Here is a 22,842-nt window from a genome sequence, read left to right as displayed (position 1 = left end):
TTAGTGCCTTTCCTATTGTAACATCTATTTTACATTATATTACAGCCATCATATGATAGTGGCTCCTTTCTGAAACAAGTCTTCTATGTTAAATTCTTCAGGCAGTTTCCGGGAGGTCAAATATCTGTCAGAGAAAATAATCAACATAAAGAGACATATTTCATGGTGGCCAATTTTTAATCTCCCACAATACCAACAATAACAAATTAGAAATTTTAATAAAAAATGTTTTAATAGCAACAGAAAACATATACAGAAATTAAGCTAATAAAGGATACAAAAATAATTATGAAAAAAACTATATAACTCTATTAAAGGATATTTTTAAAATACCTGAATATGGGCCGGCCCCCTGGCGTAGTGGTTAAGTTCAGCGCAGTCCGCTTTGGCAGCCCAGGTTTGCGGGTTTGGATCACAGGTGTGGACCTACACCACTCATCAGCCATGCTGTGGTGGTGACCCACATACAAAATAGAGGAAGATTGGCACAGATGTTAGCTCAGGGTGAATCTTCCTCAAGCAAAAAAAAGAGGAAGATTGGCAACACGTTAGCTCAGGGCAAATCTTCCTTACCAAAAAAACAAAAAACAAAAAACAAACCTGAATAAATGAAGCAAAATACCATGCTACTAGATGGGATAATATAACATTTTAAAGATTTAATTTCTCCAAAATTAATCTGTAAATACACTGTAATTCTAAAAAAAAATTCCAGAAGGCTTTTTGGAGGTAAATCAATAAAGCAATTCTGAAATGTATTTGGTGAATATCTAAAGGCAATTTTGAAAAATAAGTCAAAGCAATTGAAACAGTGTTGCAGAATCATATCTTTAAGCCAAGAGAGCAGGGTAGAAGTGAAGAAACAGACCTGTGTATATATGGGGATTTGTTACATGATAGAGAAATCAAATCAGTGAAGAAATGATGGATTATTTAGTAAATGGTACTGAGAAAATTAGCTCACTATAAGGAGAAAAATACAATCAGACCCCTATCTTATGTAAAAGTAAACTCCAAATGTATTAAAATCTAAAGATCAAATATAAAACTGAAGAAGAAAATATAGGAGAATATCAGGAAAGGAGAAGATTTCTTTAATAAGAATTGTAGGTTGGTCCTCTGGGAAACAGACTCTAAGACAGAGACTTTCATACAGGAAGTTTATTGGGGTATGCTCCCAGGCTCATCACCTATGGAGAAGTGAAGGAAGTCGGATCTCACTTCATATGGTAATTTTATTTTTAGTTTGTTGAGGAACTGCCTTACTATTTTACATAATGGCTGCACTATTTTCCGTGCCTACCAACAGTGCACAAGGGTTCCGTTTCTCCACATCCTCCCCAACATCTGTTATTTTCTGGTTTTTTGATAGTAGCCATCCTAATGGGTGTGAGGTGATACCCCATAGTTTTGATTTGCGTTTTTAAATTCAAGTTGTTTTTTAAAAGTAAAATTTATTGTCTTATAATTATCAAAGCAATGCATGTTCATTGTAGAAAATTTGGAAAATATAGAAAATCATACTGAATAAAATATCTCTTAGAATCCTGGTACTTCAAGATAATCAGTGTTAATACTTTGGTTTGTGTATTTTTAGTCTTTTTTCTGTCCATATTTACACATGGCTGATGCCAGGCCATCCTGCCCCTTTGGGCAATTGAGAAAAAGGCATCCTGTTCTCTAGGTGAATGCAACCCTGCACCAGGGTGTGCGGCTTGATAAGCAGAGCACAGCTAGATTTTGGATCTCACTCACCCCTAGGGAGGTACTTTGTGCAGTTAACAACTTACACAACTGTATGTTGTAGTTCTGAATGTACACATGGGTTTTATTTTATATTTTTTATAAAACTGAGATCATACTGTTTGTTAGACTATGTCTGGATAGAACATAATTTTATTTGACTATTACATGGCTTCCAAAAGTTTTGATATTATACAATGTTGCTGGTATGACAATACTTGTACATAAATCTTCATTTTTAGAATTCTTTCCTTATGATAAATTCCTAGAAATTGTCTTAAAAACTAAATTTACTGAGTGCTTATTATGTGCCCTAGATTGTGCTCAGAAATGTAGATATAGAGATAGAGATATACAATCCTCATCACAAACTCATGATGTAGGTACTATGATTGTCTCTTTTTAGAGAAAAAGCTAAGGCACAACAAGAGATGAAGTTGCTTAGTTACTTGATCCTGGTCACAAGGCTGGAGAGCAGTAGAGCTGGGATTTGAACACTCGTCTGTCAGCTGCGTCTGCTCCAGAGCCTGGGCCCTTAACACGCTATAGTGATTCACTTCGAAGGAGAAGACAGGTGGATTTGAGAAGAGTTTTAATAATAAGCCTTACATCATCAGTAGAGTAGACCCTGACCACTTGATAACGTCCATAGAAGAGGAGACCATTCAAAAGCAATGGGTTTTTATTCATGTATTTGTTAGAAAGAAGAATTTCTTGGCAGGATAATTAATATCCTAATAGTATACACATTGTTCATTTCTGAGCTCTTTTTAAGAGAAGCAACTTTGGAGGATAATTTAAATTTAGACCTAATCTGACTACAAATGATAATGTCTTCATGCCCTTTTTAGTTTGGATTCCAAGGTATCTGGGTCAATGAAGGGATTGTTTTGATGTCCTCATCTCAGACTGCTCACTTCCCTAAGCAGAACCTTCACTTCTGTTTTTGTTAAACAGAGGTGACACCTTTTGTCCACTTCCTCACAGAGATGTTAAGATATAGACTATAGTCCTATGAGCTCTGTGAAAGAAGAGTGTGTACAGCTGTGCATGTGCTATTGAGATACTACTCTCCTTTTTTCATATTGTTATTTTAAATATTTAATTTGAGAAATGTATAATACAATTTAAGACATAATTACATCTTTTTTTTTTTTTTTGGTGAGGAAGATTGGCCCTGAGCTAACATCTGTTGCCAATCTTCCTCTTTTTGCTTGAGGAAGATTGTCGCTGAGCTAACATCTCTGCCAATCATCCTCTATTTTGTATGTGGGATGCTGCCAGAGCATGGCTTGATGAGCAGTGTGTAGGTCTGCACCCACGATCCAGGCCTGTGAACCCTGGGCTGCTGAAGTGAAGTGCACAAATTTAACCACTATGCCACCATGCCAGCCCCTTAAATTTTTAAGTGGGAATAAAGGAGGTAAGAAAAAGAGAAGGGAGCCTTGTCCAGCTTCTGCATTAAAGAAATCTAATTTCAGTGCTTTGACATACTGTACATAACACAGCTAAAAAGGGTAAAAATAAATAAAATGAGATAAATTAATGAAAAGTACAATTTAGAAAAGGTTTATTATGTTACTAACATATGTGTTCATAACCAATGTACTTATTTGTAATTTCTGCTTAATTAATTATTGTAACTTCGAAAGCAGTAGAGTTCAAATCATTGGCTGTTTCCTGGATGCACGCTGGTAAAAATGCATGCTCCAAACTAGAACTCATATATTGCTGGCGAGAGTGTAAATTGGTATAACCACTTTGGAAAACTGTTTAGCAGTATCAAGTAAATCTCATTATTATACAGCCTATCATACAGCAATTCCACTCCTAAGAGAATGTGATACTTGCTTATGGCAGAAAACTTGGAAATAGAGAAAAGCTCAAAGAAGAGAATAAAAATAAACTGTCATCCCAGTATGGAGGTGATAATTATTAACATTTTAAAGGGGAATCTTACTTTACATAGTGTTTTGTAGTAGGCTTATTTTATACAATAATATATTGTGAACATGTTTCCATTTAATAGATATTCAACAATATTTTATTTTTATTTATTTATTTTTCCCTCAAAGCCCCAGTAGATAGTTGTATGTCATAGCTGCACATCCTTCTAGTTGCTGTATGTGGGACGCGGCCTCAGCACGGCCAGAGAAGTGGTGCGTCGGTACGCGCCCAGGATCCGAACCCGGGTCGCCAGTAGCAGAGCGCGAGCACTTAACTGCTAAGCCACGGGGCCGGCCCATTAACAATATTTTAAAAAACATCTGCCTATAATATCATGACATGGCTACACCATAAATAGTGCTTACTGTAATTCATTCTTGTTGGCTACTTAGGATATTTCTAACTTTTTCACTACATTTAAATGACACTAATGGACATTCTTATATATAAATTTTTAGCAAATATTGTAATATAAGAATAAATTCTTAGAAGTAAACTTTCTGGTTCAGAAAGTGCATAGATTTTAAAGATATAGATTGTTAAAGATTATTGTAATTTATACTTCCTTCAGTGTGGTATGATATTGTCCAACATCCAATAGGCATAAGTATTTTTCTGATCTTTGCCAGATTTATACATAAAAAGTAATTGCCTCTCATTCTAGCTTTAAAATAGTATGATTGGACTTTTCAAATAAATACATTGGCCATTTGTAATTTTTTTTTAGAATTCTCTGTTCATCTCCTTTGACTATTTTTCTATTTTTATGTCTTATTTATTTGAAAGAATTCTTTATAAGGAATAGCAACCAAAATTCTTGAGGAAGCAGAACTTAGGAGAAACTACTATCACAGATTGCTTGCCTTAGGCACCCTTGTAGGACTTCATTTCTTATGTTTTAATTTCATGTCCTTCCTTTCCTGGTTTCTTTTCCCTCTCCTTTACTTTTAGTAAGACTTATTTTCTCTGAAACAATGACTCTGTTTCATACCCAGAGGGCATAATGGATACGATATGTATGAAACTTATATTTATAGAGGGAACATGTATCAGGTACTGTGCTAGACACTTCACTATATTAATTCATGTTATCCTCAAAACAACCTTAAGGAAGTAGGTATTATTTTCATTTTATAAGCCAAGGAAAGTGAAGATCATTAAAATTACATGTAGTTTCTTTCCTGTCTTCTCTTGGCCTTCCTGATTTTATCCCCAACCTGCTGCTTTTGAAGTCTTCTTCATCTCTGTTTCGGCAATTCCATCCTCCCAACTGCTCAGGCCAAAAATCTCAGAGTCACCCTTGCTTTCTTTCCTTCATACCCCACAATCAATCTGTGAGGAATCCCTGTCAGCTCTTCACCTCCCCCCCATCTCCCTGGTCCCGGTCACTATCCTCTTGCTCCTGATTATTTCAATAGCCTAATTGGTCTCTGCTTCAGCTCTTACCCCCAGTAGTCAAAGTGATCCTATTACAATGTGTCAGAAGATGTTGCTTTTCTACACAAAACCTTCCAATGGCTCCCAACTTGGAGTAAAAGCCTCACCTGATCTGCATCACCCCTACCTCTTACTTCTCTCACTTCATCTTCTCCATTCTACCCCCCTGGCCTCTTGGCTGTTCTAGCACACTCAGGCATATTCCTGCCACAGGCCTTTTTTACTTGCTGTGCTTTCTGCCTCCAAAGTTGTCTGCCCAGCTATCTTACTCCTTAACCTCCTTCAGGCCTTTGCTCAAACGTCATCTCCTCCAGAGGCTTTCTTTGATCACCTTATTTAAAACAGCACCTTTTATAGTCCTTAAGTCCCGTCCCTGCTTAATTTTTCCCCATAGCATTTCTAATAATATGGCAGTCCACATATTTTCCTTATTTATTTATCATCTGTCTCTGCCACCTGGAGAGTAAGCTCCCCGAGGGCTAGGATTTTTGTTTTTGTTCTCTGCCGTGTCCCTGACCCCTAGAAGAACGCCTGTGGTGCAAAAAGCACTCAATAAATATTGGTTGAGTAAATGAATGATTCCCCTTGTTAGAGGGGAATGTTAGGAACATTCCACTTGTTAGAGGAGGCCACGGTGACCTGCTGTGCAGAACTTCCCCGCTTCCACTCCCATCTCTATGTCCCACTTCCACTCCCTTGTCCTTCCTCAGCTTTTCCTTAGGAGCCGCTTGTCTGCACTTGTTACCGGTGAAACGCAGCACGTGCACCCTGCGTTCCTGCCGCCGTCCACGAGCACAGCAGGGGTGATAGAAAGCCTTAGAAGGAAGTTGGAAGTTTGCATCATTCCATTAGCCTGGTTGCAAAAGAGAATTTGAAACTCGAAATTCCTGATTTTGGTTTTCTCTGGATGCCATTCATCAAGAATGAAGGGAGGAAGATAACTTCCTCAAAAGGAGAATTTGGTGAGGCGCCAGGAGGATGCTGCTGCAGTGGAAAAACCTCCACATCCGCCTTTGCAAGCCGTGGTGTGGGCCAACCTGCTTAGAGCGAGGCTCACCTCAAGTTCAGCCACACCAACCACAGGGCTCTGAAAATGCCAAGAGGGCCTCTAACCAAGAATTTAATTCCTCTTCCTGGATTTAACGTCCGGAAAGCAGAGCTTTGACTTCGCCACCCAAGCATGCAGCGGGCGTGGGAGACGGAGGAATCGGGAGGGCAGGCGGCGCTGCGCAGCCTGGCAGTCGGCACAGCTCTGAGTGTCCTGCAAAGGCGGGGCTGGGCCGCCCGAGGTCTGGACTGTGGGAAGCATGTTGAGACACGGGGCAGTGCCAAGGGCCACCACTACCACCCAGGGTGGCAGGGGAATGGGTTCCGAACCTGCTCTCCCATCTTCTGGAGAGTCCCGAGTTGGGGGAAGTTTCCTTTCTGCTATAGCACTGTCCAAAGACAGGAGCCCTCAATTTTTGTGGGAAAAATTGCCAGTGAATATGTGACACGCACACATATACTCACAAACAACTCCGATAACACCGACTCCTCTTAAAAAACAAAATAGAACAAAGCAGCACCACCCGTCCCCCTCTCCCCCAAACCCTGGCACGTTATTAACGTCTGCCCAGACCAAATCCCCTGTCCCCTTCAGGGACTTGCCAGTAGGCTAACAGACGAAGGTTTCCATCACTTGACTCTGCTCTCTAGGGACTGTATTAGCATTTTTTTTGTGTGTGGGAGGAAGATCAGCCCTGAGCTAACATCCATGCTAATGCTCCTCTTTTTGCTGAGGAAGACCAGCTCTGAGCTAACATCTATTGCCAATCCTCCTCCCCTTTTCCCCCCCAAAGCCCCAGTAGATAGTTATATGTCATAGTTGCACATCCTTCTAGTTGCTGTATGTGGGAAATGGCCTCAGCATGGCCGGCCAAGCAGCGCGTGGTCCAAGCCGGGGAACCCCAGCCGCCAGTAGCTGAGCATGCCCACTCAACCGCTAAGCCACAGGGCCGGCCCATGTATTAGCATTTTAAAATCAACCCTCAGTTCAGTGACAGCACTTGGAGTGGGGACAGGGCGCCGGTGGCCACCGTCAGACCTTTGGGAAGTGAGAAACCCAAAGCGTCCCCGACGTGCGGAGCTGACTTCCTCCACCCCGCCTCCCCCATCCCAAGAAATGAGCCTTTTGACCAGACCGTCACCTTGGTTTATTTTCTTGTTTGGTGGTGGGGTGGTTGTGTGTGAGCGCGTGGGCGTGAAGGGGTGTAGTTCCGGCGAAAGGCGAGCCCCCAAGGGGGAGGCGTCCTCCATTCCGCCCAGGTGTAAGTTTCGGTGGAAACTTTCCCTCCGAGGATCCTCCTCCTTCACCTTGGAAACCGCGCCGGGGCGGCCGCGCGGCGGAGCCCGAGCGCCCGCGCACCTGGCGGCGGCGCGTCCCGGGGCGGGGCGGGCGGCGCTCCCCTGGGCCGCCCGGCAGGTTGGGCCCCGCCCCGGCTCGGCCCCGCCCGCGCTCCCGAGGGCGCGGGGAGGGCTCTGCCGCCGGCTGACGCACCGTCGAAAAGTTGCGCTCGGACCTTCCTCGGCCCCGCTGTCGCGTTGGAGCGCGCGGGCAGGAGCCGGGCGGAGACCTGCGAGCGGCGGCCGGACCGGGCGAGGAGCCGGCTGCCCCTTCCTCGCGGTACCTAGCGCGGGCGGCGGCTCGGGGGCCCGCGTCCCCAGGACCGCGGCACAAACTTTCTGGACTGTCCAGGGACCTTTGTCCGGCGAGTCCCCCACCGCGCCGGGAGGAGGAGCCGCGGCCGCTGACAGGTACGTGGCGTGCTGATCTGAGATTAGCGCTTGAGGGATTCTTTTAGGGAGTTAAGGGAGTCGGGAGAGCAGAAGTGTCCCTTCCCTGCATCCCCCGGCTGGGCAGGAGGAGCAGGTATTGGGATGGGGGGCCCGCTGGGAATATCCCAGACAAGGTCGCTGCGTCGGGCTAAGGCACGGAGAGGAGGAGGTGGCTCCCAGAGCTTCGGGACCGGGCGTTACTCGGTGACTAACCCCTGGGGAGAGAAGCCAGCTTGTTTTGACGGAGAAAGATGTCAGGGCTCCCACCCCTTTCCTTGGTCCCTGGGGCCAGAGACCCGGGGTCCTCCGGGAGGGAGAGGCAAAGGCAAAGAGATCTGGGGCTCAGTTTTCCTCTCCAAACCTCCTCGCTTACACAAGAGACAGAGAGGCATTGCCACTTTGAGATTTGCAGCACTTTCCTGGTGTAAGGATTTCTTGTTGGGTGGCCTTTGCTCAATTTCATAAGTTCTCTAATGAAACTGTGTTCATGTCGTGGTCATTGTTATTGATGGTGTGTGTGTGTGTGTGTGTGTCCGTCCCCCGCCCCGACCTCAACAAAGCTCCCTTGTTAACCTCACTCCTGCTGGGGAGTGGAACTAGCTGCTGTGCTATTTCAAGCCTGGCCAGAGCGAGGTGTTGGTGGCAGCAGTAGCCGTGTTTGCTTGGGACTTTTGGAATCACGTGAGCATATCTGATGAATTCGCCCAGGTCTGTCCCACCCACCTGGATCCATTCGTTCTTAACTGATCCGACTTCCACCCTTCAGCAGGTGCTGCAGCCTCAGCCATCCAGGGGCCAGGAAAATTCCCTGTGGGGGGAAGGAGCCCCAAACAGAGGAGAGACAGTCCTGAGGAGCAGTGGTCAACAATGCATACCAATTGTTGCTTCCCTATAAATTGGGCCCACTCCCTAGCTTCTCTGAAAGGTTCCTGCTATCAAATTCATCTCATTAGGAAGTCAGCTGCTCTCTGCTAATAGCCGCAGCAACCCTGAGGAAAGTATGTAGGTCAGTGAAAAAATGATTCCTGCTTAATCACCTTTATCTTGTTGATTAATGAGAGAAAAGATTTCCTCTCCCTAATGTACCATGCCTACTTGGCAGGGTCACCTGCCTGACCTCAAGTTCACTTGTACACCTGGGACTAGACAGAATGTTGTCCCTGAAGCACCCCAAACGTAGGGTACCACAGCAGAAGTTCACATTTGAAGAACTTCAGTGGTCTTCTCTGGACAGAAATTGAGCAGGAGGTTCAGTCCATAAATTTACTCTCTAAAGCAGCATACTTGTTGGCATTAGATAAATTTTCAGGTAATTAAAGACTGGTTTCTTTTAGTTCCAGTTAATCCCTTTCCACAAAGCTCATAAGAATTGTGTCTATGTTTGTCTTGAAATAAATTAAATTTGAGGTCCCTTTTATCGTTTGTCCTATAACGTTAGGAAAAGGATTAAACTGTGTGGAGCAGGTGGAAAGGGCAAGAGAAACCAAGTTTCACTGAACTGGATTCAGAGAGAGGTTTAGAGTGGTCTAATAATTTAGACCCACCTGCCCAGCTATCTTTCTTCTTGCCCCTGCATAGAAATACTATGGGTTGTATGACTTTTTTTTTTTTGGTGAGGAAGAGGGGCCATGAGCTAACATCTGTTGCCAGTCTTCCTCTTTTTGTTTGAGGAAGATGGTCCCTGAGCTAACACCTGTGCCAGTCTTCCTCTACTTTGTATATGGGTCGCCGCCACAGCATGGCTTGATGAGCGGTGTGTAGGTCTGCACCCGGGATCCCGGCCTGTGAACCGCCGGCCACCTAAGCAGAGCGCTTGAACTGAACCACTACACCACCAGCAGGCCTGACATATCACTTTTATTTTTTTAAATTTTTATTTATTTATTTTTCCCCCAAAGCCCCAGCAGATAGTTGTATGTCATAGCTGCACATCCTTCTAGTTGCTGTATGTGGGACGCGGCCTCAGCATGGCTGGAGAAGCAGTACGTCGGTGCGCGCCCGGGATCCGAACCCAGGCCGCCAGCAGCGGAGCACGTGCACTTAACGGCTAAGCCACAGGGCCGGCCCATGACATATCACTTTTAATATAGGCCTTTGATGACCAGAAGTGAAAGGAGTGTTTTATTACAGAGTCGGAGTAATGCATTGCTGGACAGTTCTGCATGTTGCCTCCCAAGTTTAGTTCAAAACAATTTCTCGCAAAGTTCCTTCTACCATAATAGGAAGTCAGTAGATAATGTCAACAAATCAAGAAGCAGATGTACAAACAAATTATGTAGAAATACAGAGTTACCGATTAGAAGAAACAAATAAGTTACCTGAGGAGTGACTTTTGAAATTATGTTCTTGTATTTTTAAAAAGAAATTTTGATAAGGAAGCTCCCTCTCTCTGCAAATATAAAGCAAAATTGCTCTCTCTCGGATCCCTGCTTAGTCACTTGATCTTTATTCTGTGTACATTTGTCTCGTAGAGCAATACATAGGACCTTTGAAGAACTGGACCCCCAGATTCTGACCTTGAAACACAATTTACATCTATTTCACTCTTACTCTCAGCAACTTCCAAGTCTTAGTTTATAGCCCAGGTAGGGGAACAGTGCTCAAGAGTGACCAGTGACTTCAGGGACTTCATTTATAGGGATCTGTTAGTAAAGGCAATAATAGAAAGTAACATTTTTATAGTGCTTTATGATTAACAAAGTGCTTTGACATGTACTGTATTTGTGCTTTGTGATTTGACCATTTTGTAGTGAGTGCTGTTATATTCAGATGACACAGGAGGAAAACAGATGAGGTTCAGAGAAAATAGGGAACTTGTAGGTGCATACTTTGCTCCTGTATGTGGTGGACTCAGACCTGAATTCAGGATTTCGAATTTAGAGGCCATGCTTTTAACTTCTTCTCTGCTACCTTGTGAAGTGTTTGCATGTGAAATGGGATTTTCTTTCTTATTAGCCAAAATGTGAACTCATTAGGGATAGGACTATATATAAATATACACGTAGATGTGTGTATGTAATCTTTATGTCCTTTACATCTCAATGGTGTACCTGTACCTGGGGAGGTGGAGTTGTACATAAATCCCCAATAGATTGAATAAAGAACTTTGGTAATGTCTAAAATTGAAAAAAAATAAGGAAATAGCAATATAAGTGTGTGATTTACAAATATGAAAGTAATTACCAGAAGAAATACCTCAAAGAGTTGAAGGAACTTCTTTTGGGGAATGGTACTCAGAGGGGAGGAGGAGCCAGGCAGGAGTTTGCTATTTTTGGCTATGTACCTTATAACTTTATATCTTATATTTTATATTATGTAAAAAAAATCCTGTGGCAAGGATAGAGTAAAGGTCTGTTTTCAAAATTTTAGAGCTGAACGGGACCACAGAGATTGTTTATTCCCAGTTCTTTGATTTCGCAGGTGAGGAAATTGAGGTATAGGAGTTTAAATGTTTTGTCAAGGTCACATAACTGTAGAGACAAGCCTCTCCCAGCACAAGCTCAGTCCCTCACCAGGCACGTGGAAAATTTCCCCATGCTTGTGATTCCTCTTCTAGGCAATTCTCTCGTCTCTTTCTGTTTACTTTTTACAATGTTTGAATAGATTACAGGACTGTGGATTCAAAAGTAGTTATCTCTGATTCCTCATATTTCCATTATGAAAATGCTTCAAATATCTTTAGGGTCTGCAGACTGTACTTTTTTTGTTAATTCTGTAATAACTTTTAATTAGAATTAGAGACACTTATGCAGTTTGTCTGCAACTGTTTAGGAATTGACAGTATTGCTCAGTTGAGTTTGATAAATACTGAAATTTGGGCTAAACTTTTATCTTGAGAAGCTATGACTAACGGGGCTAATGGGGCTTTTCCAGTATCTATGTGTGTTGCTTAATATTGAAGTTCTGAGAATAAGAATCTAACTGTCTTCCAAAAGAGAGGTAGAGGACGATGATATTTTAGCGCTCATATAGAAAAGTTTCTAACATACTAAGTTTTCTCTTTTCTTTATATATAAGATTTTCTCCTACTTCCCTTCCAATTATATTATTAAATTAAAGTTAAACTTTATTTTTTCTGATTATACACATAATACATATTATTCAACATTCAAACATTACAGAAATATGTAATGTTGAAAGTTAAAGTACACTGTAATCTTATATTCTGGAGAAACTGCTGTAAATAGGTATATGTTTTTTCCCCAAAATTTCTCTGTTAAAATATATTTATTATTATTGTGATTTTTAATAACAACTGGGTAATAATACTAAACAACTTTCAACTTGGTTTTTATTTTTAAATTAATATATCTTGAAAATCTTTCCATGACCATACATACAGAGCATCCTGTCTATATAGTATTGCATCACAGGTTATTTAAACAATTTCCTATTGTTGGAAATTTGGGTCGGTTCTCATTTTTCCATATTAAGAACAGTGCTTTAGAGAATATGCTTAAAGTACCCTTGTGTGAGTGTTTTCTGTAGGAAAGTTTTGTGAAAGTCAGAGATGTGAAAATGTTAAATTTCTCTAATTTAGACTTCCTCTAATAGTGTCCCTCCATTTAAAATTATATTAATACCTTTTTTCTTTCTGAAGATATAAGACTAAAGATAGAAATTATTAATACATAACCAGACACCAAAGCAAGAGGTCATAGTAGCAAAAGGCTCTGAGCTTTTAGGTAGGACTTACCTCATTTCCTCACATTTGAGGTTCTTTTTGGTTTTAATGTTTTCCCCTAGAGAACTTAGAAATTGATAACAGCTATAAAAATACTCTGCAGTTGTTGGATGAGCCGCTAATTAGCTTTTATGGAGCATAGTTTTTTTTTTTTTTTAATATTTTCCTAAGAACATTATTCTAGGACATGCCATTAAGGAGTTCAGAGAATCTGGTAGGTTTTGCAGAATGCGGAATGAGTGTATGTTAGCTCCTCTTCTTGTGTTGTTAAAGTTTACCTCTGTTGAAATATTGATCAATTTTAAGGTCTTTAGCCTTGCAGAAAGTGCCAGGGACTGATTTCACTCTTCTGTGTGTGGAAAATGTGAATAAGATACTTTGGCTAAATTTTATGACTCAGGCTCATTGAAGCAGGAACATATCAGGAATTCCTGTGGCGAAGTTTTTATTGACCACCTTAGAGAGTTGATTAGTATTTTCATTGAGTCCGAGCTTTGTTCATAACCATTCAATTAGAGGATTATGTTTCATTCCTCAGAATGAGTGCCTTCTGTTTTGTTTGTGTTCATGGAACTTGTACTTGGAGTTCATTCATGATTTTCTTTGTAATATGTCAGAATGAGTATAGAAAAATATATTTAGAAATATAAATCTCTGGACACACATATACACATACCCTATATGTATATACACACGTGTATTTATACATAAGTGATATAAGCTATATCTTAAAAATATGATCTTTACTAGGTCATTTAGCACAAATACTTTGTGCATTCTCAAAATGAAGATGATGTCTGTCCATATGTATTTTATTAGAAAAAATATTTTTTGATACTTTTTGTATAAAAATTTTCTTAAAGTAAGAATTTCTTAGGACACAGGAGAAACTTTATAGTTTGTATATACTCTTATTTTGATCTTTTTATGGGAAGATGCAACATGTCTAATGTGTTATTGATTATTGCCTATTCACTAGCGTCAGTCACTTTTTTGATAAGTTGAATATTTTAAATCTCTGTGTATATTGCAAAATGTTTATACTTTTGCTTATTTTAAGCAAGATCTAGTAGTTTAAATGCTTATGAAAAATCTGACAACAGCACTTGCATTGTCCTTGATTTGCTTCAGGAAACACCGGACTACCTGCTATTTACCTAAGAGTTGTATTAAAAACTTAATGGTTAATGCTAATTTCTTATCAGCTTGATTAAGTTCGACCTTCTCTGAATTTCCTCCTTGTACTTCTCCACCGTGTTACCGTTTAGGACCTTGCATGTCCTATTTGAAAAGTAGACCCTGGAGTTGCTATCGGTGGTAAGAATCACCTTGTAACTTGTGGTTAGGTGACTGGGGACTGGTTGTGTTGCCTCCTCCCCTTTTTTCCTTAAAGTTAGCCTACCTCTTGATCATGTTTTAGGGTTAGTTTGTCGTTGAGGAGTGGTCATTCCTCCACAGTGAATCACAAAATGAGTAGGTTTAATTAGGCTTCCTGACTCAGCCTGGCTACTCAACCTGCTGTCCTCTGAGCTTCTGTCAGTATAGGCATGCCAGGAGCAAGCTCTCTACTTGGCTCCCTTCCCTACATGGATAATTCCTAAATCTGCATCCTTATTGCTGACCTTTGGAATCCTAGGCTTGCTTCTCCAACTCCTGCTGGATAGGTCTACATTTGGATCCTGACATCAAATTAAACTATTGAGTGACAAGAGTAACTCTGCATCTTAATCACCTAGCGAAGTACCTTGTATCGAATAGAATCCTTAAGTGTTTGTTGTTGCCTCTTATTATCACATGGGCAGTTATAATATTTTTTATCTTGTTTTTGTTTCCAGTTTTTCTTCCTCTAGCCATTTTCATGCCATAGTCAGTCTGATTTTATAAAGTAAAGCTTTTCTCATGTCACCAGTCATGATCCTTGTGGCCTACTGGGTAATGACTCAACTCAAGGTGTGATGGTTAATTTTATGTGCCAACTTGACTGGGCCACGGGGTGCCCAGGTATTTGCTAAACATTATTCTGGGTGTGTCTATGAGGGTGTTTCTGGATGAGATTAACATTTGAATTGGTAGACTGAGTAAAACAAGTTGCCTTTCCCATTGTGGGTGGGCCTCATTCAATCCCTTGATGACCTGAATAGAACAAAAAGGCTGAGTAAGGGAGAATTCACTCTTTCTGTCTGTCTTTGAGCTGGGACATTGATCTTTTCCTGCCTTTGGACTTGAACTTGAACTATATACTATATACTATATACTATATATATATATATATACACACACACATATATATAATCCTTTATATATATCTGTCCTATTGGTTCGCTTTCTCTAGAGAACCCTGACTAATACTCAAGGCATCTATGATCTGGTGCCCTGTGTACATCCTGTGCTCTGGCTGCCCTGCTGATCTGTTCCTCATTCCTGAACACACCTACCTATTCCTTTTTCTCCATCTCTCCTGGGACCAGTCCTTCCTCTTTTTAGTTATTTCAGTGATGTGCATTCTTCAAAACCCAGTTCAGAGCTTGGGTCCTTTGTTAAACCTTTCTTTGCTGTCTTTTCTTGTAGTAGTTTCCTAGCATCCGAATCTCTGTACTGAAATTTTAAGAATTTAGTTATTTGCTGCATTCTAGTGTTATCCTTTATACATTTTTCCTCCTTCCCAACTAGATTATAAACTCCTTTAGGACTTGAACTAAGTTCTATGCTTCCAAATCCTTCACTGTTCTTGGTATTGTCTTTCACTTAGTAAGTGGCCAGTGAGTGTTTACTAATTTTTTTTTTAAAGCACTAAGATCTACCTAGGGAAGAAAAGGCAAATGTGAGGCTTGTGTACCCATACTCCCCCATCTTGAGCCCATGGAAGAAATGTCTTATTCATTTCCCACAGGACCCAGAACTTTTTGTCAATACAATGCTCCAGGGAGACTCTGCCAGTTGTTTGGGGTTGTTACTAGAAATGAAACTTATATATCATCCTTGACCTAGAGCCAACTCTTCTTAAGGAAAAAACTGAGTCATATTTAAAGTCCTGTTGAATTAGCCCTTTCCTGAGTTACTGGTTTGCAACTATTTTTACTGTCATCTGCTTTGCTCTTGTCTCTTGTAATTTCCCTTTGCTCTGCCTCTGGCTAAGTCTTTTCATATCTTCCTCTGTAAATATGCTATGTAGCACATTTGTGTGAATAATTTTGAATAAGAGGGAAGGAGAAGAAATATGGAAAATGAGCTATATGTTCCTAGGCAATTTGGATTTGTCAAATTTTATGCAAATTTCATTCAAGCACGGTGTGATTTTCCTCATTTTTCCTGCAATTGAATTTAGCTTTTGAGGAACATCATTGGAAATCTGACCACATTTACTCTTTGACTCATCTTTTAAGCTCAAAGTATTGCAAACCCTCAGCACTTTTCATCCCTCTTTTCCTGCTCTCCCGCACTTCTAACATATTACAGTTTACTTATGTATTATGTGTATCGTTTATTGATTGTCTCCCCAAATAAGAACATGAAACTCCATGAAGGGCAGGGATCTTTGGCTATATTAGTATTGGCTGTCTTTGGCTGTGTATCCCAAGATGTAGACCAGTGCCTGACATTCAATAAGTATTTGTTGAATTGAGTAGTTGGCTAACTTGCAGCCCTTCACCCCCCACCTCCTCTTTGTTGCCTAGGCTTTCTGTTGTATCTTCTGGGATCTCTCTTTCTTTTTTCCTTTTTGTTACTGAAGATCCCTTCTCTCCAGACCTAGTTAGTTCTTTCAAACAATACAACTACCTGTTCCCCAGATCTGTGCCTTTGTAATAGGCCACATCAGTAACAGAAGTAACAGTCCCTTCGCTGTTGATGGTTTACAAAGCACTTTCACAAATATGATCTCATTTAAGGTATTTTTGAGTCTGTGACTGTGATGAATTCTTTAGGACTTGTCTTTCACCAAAGTATGCAAGTTAGCAAAATCTTGTCCCACCAGGGGATGCAACCATTCTTTAGTATGTGCCAGGCATACCTTTCCCTTGGCTGTGCTTTTGCCAAATTATATATGAGGGGTATGCCTCTTTGACAGTGTCTTCTGGCTTTCTAGTAATAATCATTATATTCCTCAGAAGAGTGCCTATATGGTATAAGGTCCTCAAGTAAAGTGATAAAAATGAGAAAGGAAAAAACAGGCCACCACCAACATACTTTAATGGGACTGTTTTTCAATGCAAGGTACTTGGTTAGATGCTAAAAAACTATTGTTGCCTCAAAGTTAATTTGATAGCAGGAGCTCCACGTGGACCTGTCCAGCAGGCATTGGAGACACAGGCACAGAATTGAGAAGGTTGGCCTGAAGAATGCAGATCATGTAGACATGAGAGCTGGTGACTTTTAGGCTCTCCACCAGTAAATTGCTGTTACTCTCCTTCTGGCCTCCCTCTTTGCTAGGCTATGAAGACGGAACCATTTTCTTCCTAAAGGCCTTCTGTTCTTGCCTCCAAGCCATGGGAGTGCTCAATAACTATTAGTGTCTAATGATGACACAGGAATATTCCTCTGAGCAATTGGAGAGCCGTAGGCATGTCACACATTGACAGATGCTCACAAATCTCTTTTTGCTGTTTTGAAATATCACTGCCAGGGGAGTTGTGTACAACTTGTTCTGACAGAGTGGTCTTAAATATTCATTCCTTTTACCTATTACTTTAAGAGCAATGCCAGCATTTAGGCTTCAGGCTCCCAGTAGCAATTTTGGAGAAATTGTATTATAACTTTTTCAAGATACTTATTTTCATATAGCTCATTTATTTATACATTAATATATTAATGTTATTATTTTGAATGATGGAATATGCACTTTGAGGTTAGTAGAAGGTCAGGGGTTAAACAGAAGTCTTTAATCAATAGTACTCTCTGGTAGGTTCATTAGCAAGTACTTATAATTGTGGGAAGCAACATGGGCGTAGTGAAAAGAGGATACAGTTTGGATGCAAATCTGGTTCAAATGCCTGCTGTACCTTTTAGTAAATGTATGACTTTGGACAAGTTACTTTCCTGTGATGAACTTTAGCTTCCTCGTCTTTAAGTGAGGGTAATAATGCCCAACCCAGGGAGTTTCTGTAAGGGTTAAATAGGATAATTCATGTGAGGTGCTTAACATGGAAGTAATAATCAATACATGGTAATTGTTATATATATGTACTGAGGCTCTATTAGCAGTGTTCTAGGGACTGTTTGGGGGGTCTTTCAAAAGATGTGTGAGATATATGTCTACAAGGCCACAAAAGATGTGACAGATATGTATTTGACACACAAAAAATCAGGGCAGTATGTGATGAAGTGTTATTTGTGCAGCAAGTAAGTACAAGAGACCAGAAAAGTAGAGGTCATTGTGGTCATAGTCTTCAAGAATCATGGTGAGGTTGTATTAGGATTCCTTTGGTCGTAAATTATAGAAATTTAAACTGTAGAGAAAGAGAACTTATTGGCTCCCATGGCCAAAGTATGGGAGAAGGGAGGTGGGTCTCAGGGAAGCCAAAACTGAAAATTCTTAGACCATCAAGACTCTCTGTCTCTTATCTCTGTTTCTCTCTGCATCAGTTTCCTCCACATGACTGGGGATATGGCTGCCAGCAAGCCAATGACCACCCAGAAAGAGTGCCTGACCTTCCCTTAGTCTAAATCTCAAAATCCCAGGAATGGCTCTGGTTGGCGTCGCTTGGGTGTTCCTGTGCTTGTGGCCAGGGGCGCAAATTATCTGGTAATTGGCAACTCCATCTAGAAATACATAGTTGGGGTGGGGAAGAGGAACAGTTTCCTAAAAGAAAGATTGTACCATTCTGAGAAGAAAAGAGGGATGCTGGACAGCAAGAGCAGGAGGTGTGTTTACTCCTGAGGGAGAAGAGGAGAGCTTTAGCTGGTTGTGGGGAGAGAGGCTCATGTGTAGAACACTGAACCAAAAGTATGGAGTCTAGAATGAGAAGGTGGTTTGTATTAGTGAAATAGGGTAAGGTGGACTCAGAGTGAATGGTTTGAAGTGGTTGGTTGAGGAGTTTGGACTGATCTGATGGAGCATAAATCCTAAAAACTGACATCAAATTGACATAGTCATGTTGGTTTTTATTCTTTAAAAAGAAGTTTCGTATTGTAGGCTGAGTATTTGAATTGTAACTTGAGGACTAAGTTGAGTGTGGTTCAGAAGTTACACTCATTCAGTATAGACAAGGTGGTCTTTGCAGTCAAGAGGCAGATGTCCATCCTGGCACTTCCTTAAGAATGAGATGTTATCAAGCATTTATCTTACCTTTCCTGTAAAAACAAAAACATGATTGTATTTCGGAGTAACCAAATAGATGATTTGGACCAAATCTTGTTTTTAGAAGAATTCCAAGTAACAAATGCAGAAGGAATGATACAAATAAAATATTACCATTTTGTTACCCTTAATGAAATAACAGATCTAGGGAATGATCATCAGTAACTGCTAAAACTATTAGGTCAAAGGCTGATGGAGAATTTTATAATTGATGGATAAGGCTAAAAACTCCTGAACCCACTGATCAATCTTAACATTACAAAAAGAGCAAGAAGTAGATATTAGGTGCCTCCTAATTTGATGCAATAGCAAATGTACAGAACTGTCTCCGAAGTTTCTTGCCAAAAAACTGAATGTGCTTCTGATCAAGCCTTTACATCTGACTACTAGTTTATAAGAAGCATAGGAAAAAGGACCATGTTAAACAATACTGTGGAGGTGTAATCAGCCAAATCCAGAATGTAGAAATTTGTATAGGACAAATTACTCAGTTTGTTCAATAAATAAATGTCAAGAAAAACAAAGAGGGACGAGGAACTATTATGAAGAGTCCTAAGAGACATATCAACCAGGTTTGGATCTTGATTTGCATAAATCAACTAGAAAGTAAGAATTATAAAATTATGAGACAATTTGTAAATGTAAAGGGTATTAGACAAATTAGAAGACTTTTTTTATTTTTTTTTTATTTTTTTTTTTGTGAGGAGATCAGCCCTGTGCTAACATCCGCCAATCCCCCTCTTTTTTTGCTGAGGAAGACGGCCCTGGGCCAACATCCGTGCCCATCTTCCTCCACTCCATATGGGACGCCGCCACAGCATGGGTTGCCAAGCAGTGCGTCGGTGCGTGCCCGGGATCCGAACCAGCGAACCCTGGGCCGCCGCAGCGGAGCGCGCGCACTTAACCGCTTGCGCCACCGGGCCGGCCCCTAGAAGACTTTTTTTAAAAGCAGTGATAGTATTATTATTTTAAGAAGAGTCCTTATTTCTTAGATACATACTGAAATTTTTTTCAGATTATATGATATTGCATTAGTTTCCTATGACTACTGTAACAAATTACCATAGATAGGGTAGATTTTTTTTTTTTTTTTTGTGAGGAAGATCAGCCCAGAGCTAACATCCATGCTAATCCTCCTCTTTTTGCTGAGGAAGACCGGCTCTGAGCTAACATCTATTGCCAATCCTCCTTTTTTTTTTTTCCCCAAAGCCCCAGTAGACAGTTGTATGTCATAGTTGCACATCCTTCTAGTTGCTGTATGTGGGACGCGGCCTCAGCATGGCTGGAGATGCGGTGCATCGGTTTGCGCCCGGGATCTGAATCTGGGCCGCCAGTAGCGGAGTGCGTGCACTTAACCGCTAAGCCACGGGGCCGGCCCGATAGGGTGGATTAAATAACACAAATTTATTCTCTCATAGTTCCGGAGGCTAGAAGTGTAAAATTAAGGTGTAGGCAGGGCCATGCTTCCTCTGAGATTCTAGGGGAGAATTCTTGCCTCTTCCAGCTTCTGGTAGCTGTCTTTGGCTTGCAGCTGCATCTCTCTGCTCAGTCTCACATGACCTTCTCCTCTATGTATGTTGGGGCTAATCTCCTTCTGCCTCTTGTGGACATATGTGATTGCATTTAGGGCCTACTCGGATAATCCAAGATCAATTCCTTCTTAAGATCCTAAATTATAGTTATATCTTTCGCCATGTAGGGTAATATTCATAGCATCTGGGGATTAGGAAGTGCTATATCTCTGGGGGCCATTTTGTCTGCTTACCTCAGATATCATATATGAAATTTGCTTTAAAACAACCCAGCAGAGGCAAGGAGTGGAAATGGGAGGTTATGACTGGCTGAATTATGATTGGCTATATGGTGTTAATTTTTGAGCTGAGTAATGGCAGTTTATTCTATTGTTCTCTCTACTTTGTATGTGTTGAAAGTTTCCGTACTAAACAGTGAAAACAAACAAAAAAGGTAAAACTCTCACACCAAGATTCCTTAGTAATTGGTTCCTCTCAGAATCTGGAAAATACCATATTCACCCCTGATAAAATTTCACAAAGATTAGGTATGAGACTTCTAATATCCTGGTTAATCCATCAAGCTTTCACTACCTTTTTAGACATACTTCTTTGTGCTTCTCAAGAAAAGTAAAGGGTGAATGAAAATCCTTTCACTTGGAATTCAGAAGTTGTAAGATATAAGATGACCTGAGGTTTAGATAAGATAACTCCTTTTTCTCTTCCTTGCTAAAATATTGGTGAATGCACGAAGTGGCATGGTTGTCTTTGGAGACTCGTGGGCAAAGTAACTTATCGTGACATCTTTGTCAAGGAGAGGAAATCGTGAGAGGGTCAACATTTTTATTATAGGGCTCATCTTTCAACTGTGTTTTAACGTGATCATAAAATGTCCAAGTGAGCTGCAGCTTGGCACATAGAGTACGCTCCCTGGCATAGTTCAGTAGTAATCAATATTTTTCTGCAAATTACTTTTTTTGGTAGTCCTTACAGTGTCATAAGGCTTTAGATTTTAATTCTTAAATCAAGTTTTTTTTTTCTGTTTTTCCTTAAAAACCAAAAAATAATGAGATTTTTCATGATTTCCCTTCCTTACCCCTGTGCTGGAAAGATTTCAAGGTATACATTTAAAAATAAGCCTATGAGGCAGAGTGCAGCATTTCTCAGGGAGCTATGTGGCATATCAGAAGTATAATAGTTCTCAAAATACCGCTGCATGCCCAATTCAGGCTCAAGTGTCTGTGTTATAAATGATCATGACTGTCAAGATAGTGTTTTAGGCTATTCAAGTTACTTCACATGTGCTTTAGTAACTTAATGATTTTTTTCTAAGGAAGGAAAACAGAAATTCATATGCAGAATTTCTGATCAAATAATGCCTTGGTTGTGGCTTGAATCGCCAAAAGCAGCATGTTTAAAAATACATTTAGCCTTTAGAAGTGAGTTTATTGACATACTGTGGTTTTATATCCTTTTCTCAATGATTTTCATATTAAACTTGTTTCTTTCCAAGTTAAAAGCTGAATTTTGTAGGAGTGATATAAACTCTAGTTGCAAAATCTCGTAATTAGACTGTCTTTTTTTAGCTTGTGGAATTAGAATTTAGCTGGGACATTTGTTGTTGATATATGAGACTACTAAAACCCAGTTACCTCTTTTATGTTTGTTCTGAGCTGTGGTACAAATTGGTCTGTATATGTCAGATGCAAAAACATGTGGCCAATTCAGTACGAAATTAGACTTTTTGTGGTATATGTGTTCATATAGTCTATAAGGCTGGCTACTTTTTGAACTTTTTATTACACTGCTATGACATTGTAACCCAGGCTTACGAGAAAGCTATATTTTTTTGGAGAGTGTGAACTAGAGATGGCATATTGTAGCAATATAGATAAAAAAATGACTTTTTCATGTGGGTAAAGTGGTGAAAGAATAGACTTAAATCCTTGCAAGCCTCTTGGGCATTCTAGTTGCTTACTAAATAGATTATAATAAAACTTGATGGTGATTATTAAACTTCTCAGCCATTCCGTCCTTTTAGAATTGTAAAATCACACAATTTATGTACCCTGTAATAAGGGAGAAATGATGTATGGAAATAATTAAGATAGTGTTTACTTTTCGCTTGCTATAGTATCATGCTAATCTGTTCTGCATTTTTTTAGTGTGTGCTTTTGTGCACGGAAGAAGTAGTTACTCAGTAATAGTCTTTAAGATATAGGTTCTTTTATTACTCAGATGTGGCACAATTTTTCAGGAACACATTTTTACATAAAATGAGATACTTAAATTTTGTTTTTCTCTTTGCTACTTTTTCTTCTTTATCTAAAGGAAGATAAAATACGGTGTAGAAAACTGATTGAAAAAGAACCCTAACATTTGCATGATGTTTTTTTGGTTTGCAAATA

At 40.3% G+C, this 22,842-nt stretch overlaps 1 protein-coding gene across 1 annotated transcript in view; it reads left to right on the top strand.

The window, feature by feature from the left end:
• Window positions 1-7,750: 7,750 nt before the first annotated feature.
• The window catches only part of FHIP1A (FHF complex subunit HOOK interacting protein 1A), a 228,275-nt gene continuing 213,183 nt past the window's right edge, over window positions 7,751-22,842 (top strand). The window contains exon 1 of the mRNA XM_004420913.3: window positions 7,751-7,923. The gene's annotated coding sequence lies outside the window, so the exon portion shown is untranslated. The remainder of the gene's footprint in view (window positions 7,924-22,842) is intronic.

This window comes from Ceratotherium simum, chromosome 12, assembly GCF_057802395.1.
Source record: "Ceratotherium simum simum isolate JZ-2026a chromosome 12, ASM5780239v1, whole genome shotgun sequence".
Classification (NCBI taxonomy): Eukaryota; Metazoa; Chordata; class Mammalia; order Perissodactyla; family Rhinocerotidae; genus Ceratotherium; species Ceratotherium simum.
Note: the sequence above shows the minus strand (reverse complement) of the source record. Positions and strands in the feature narration are given on the sequence as shown.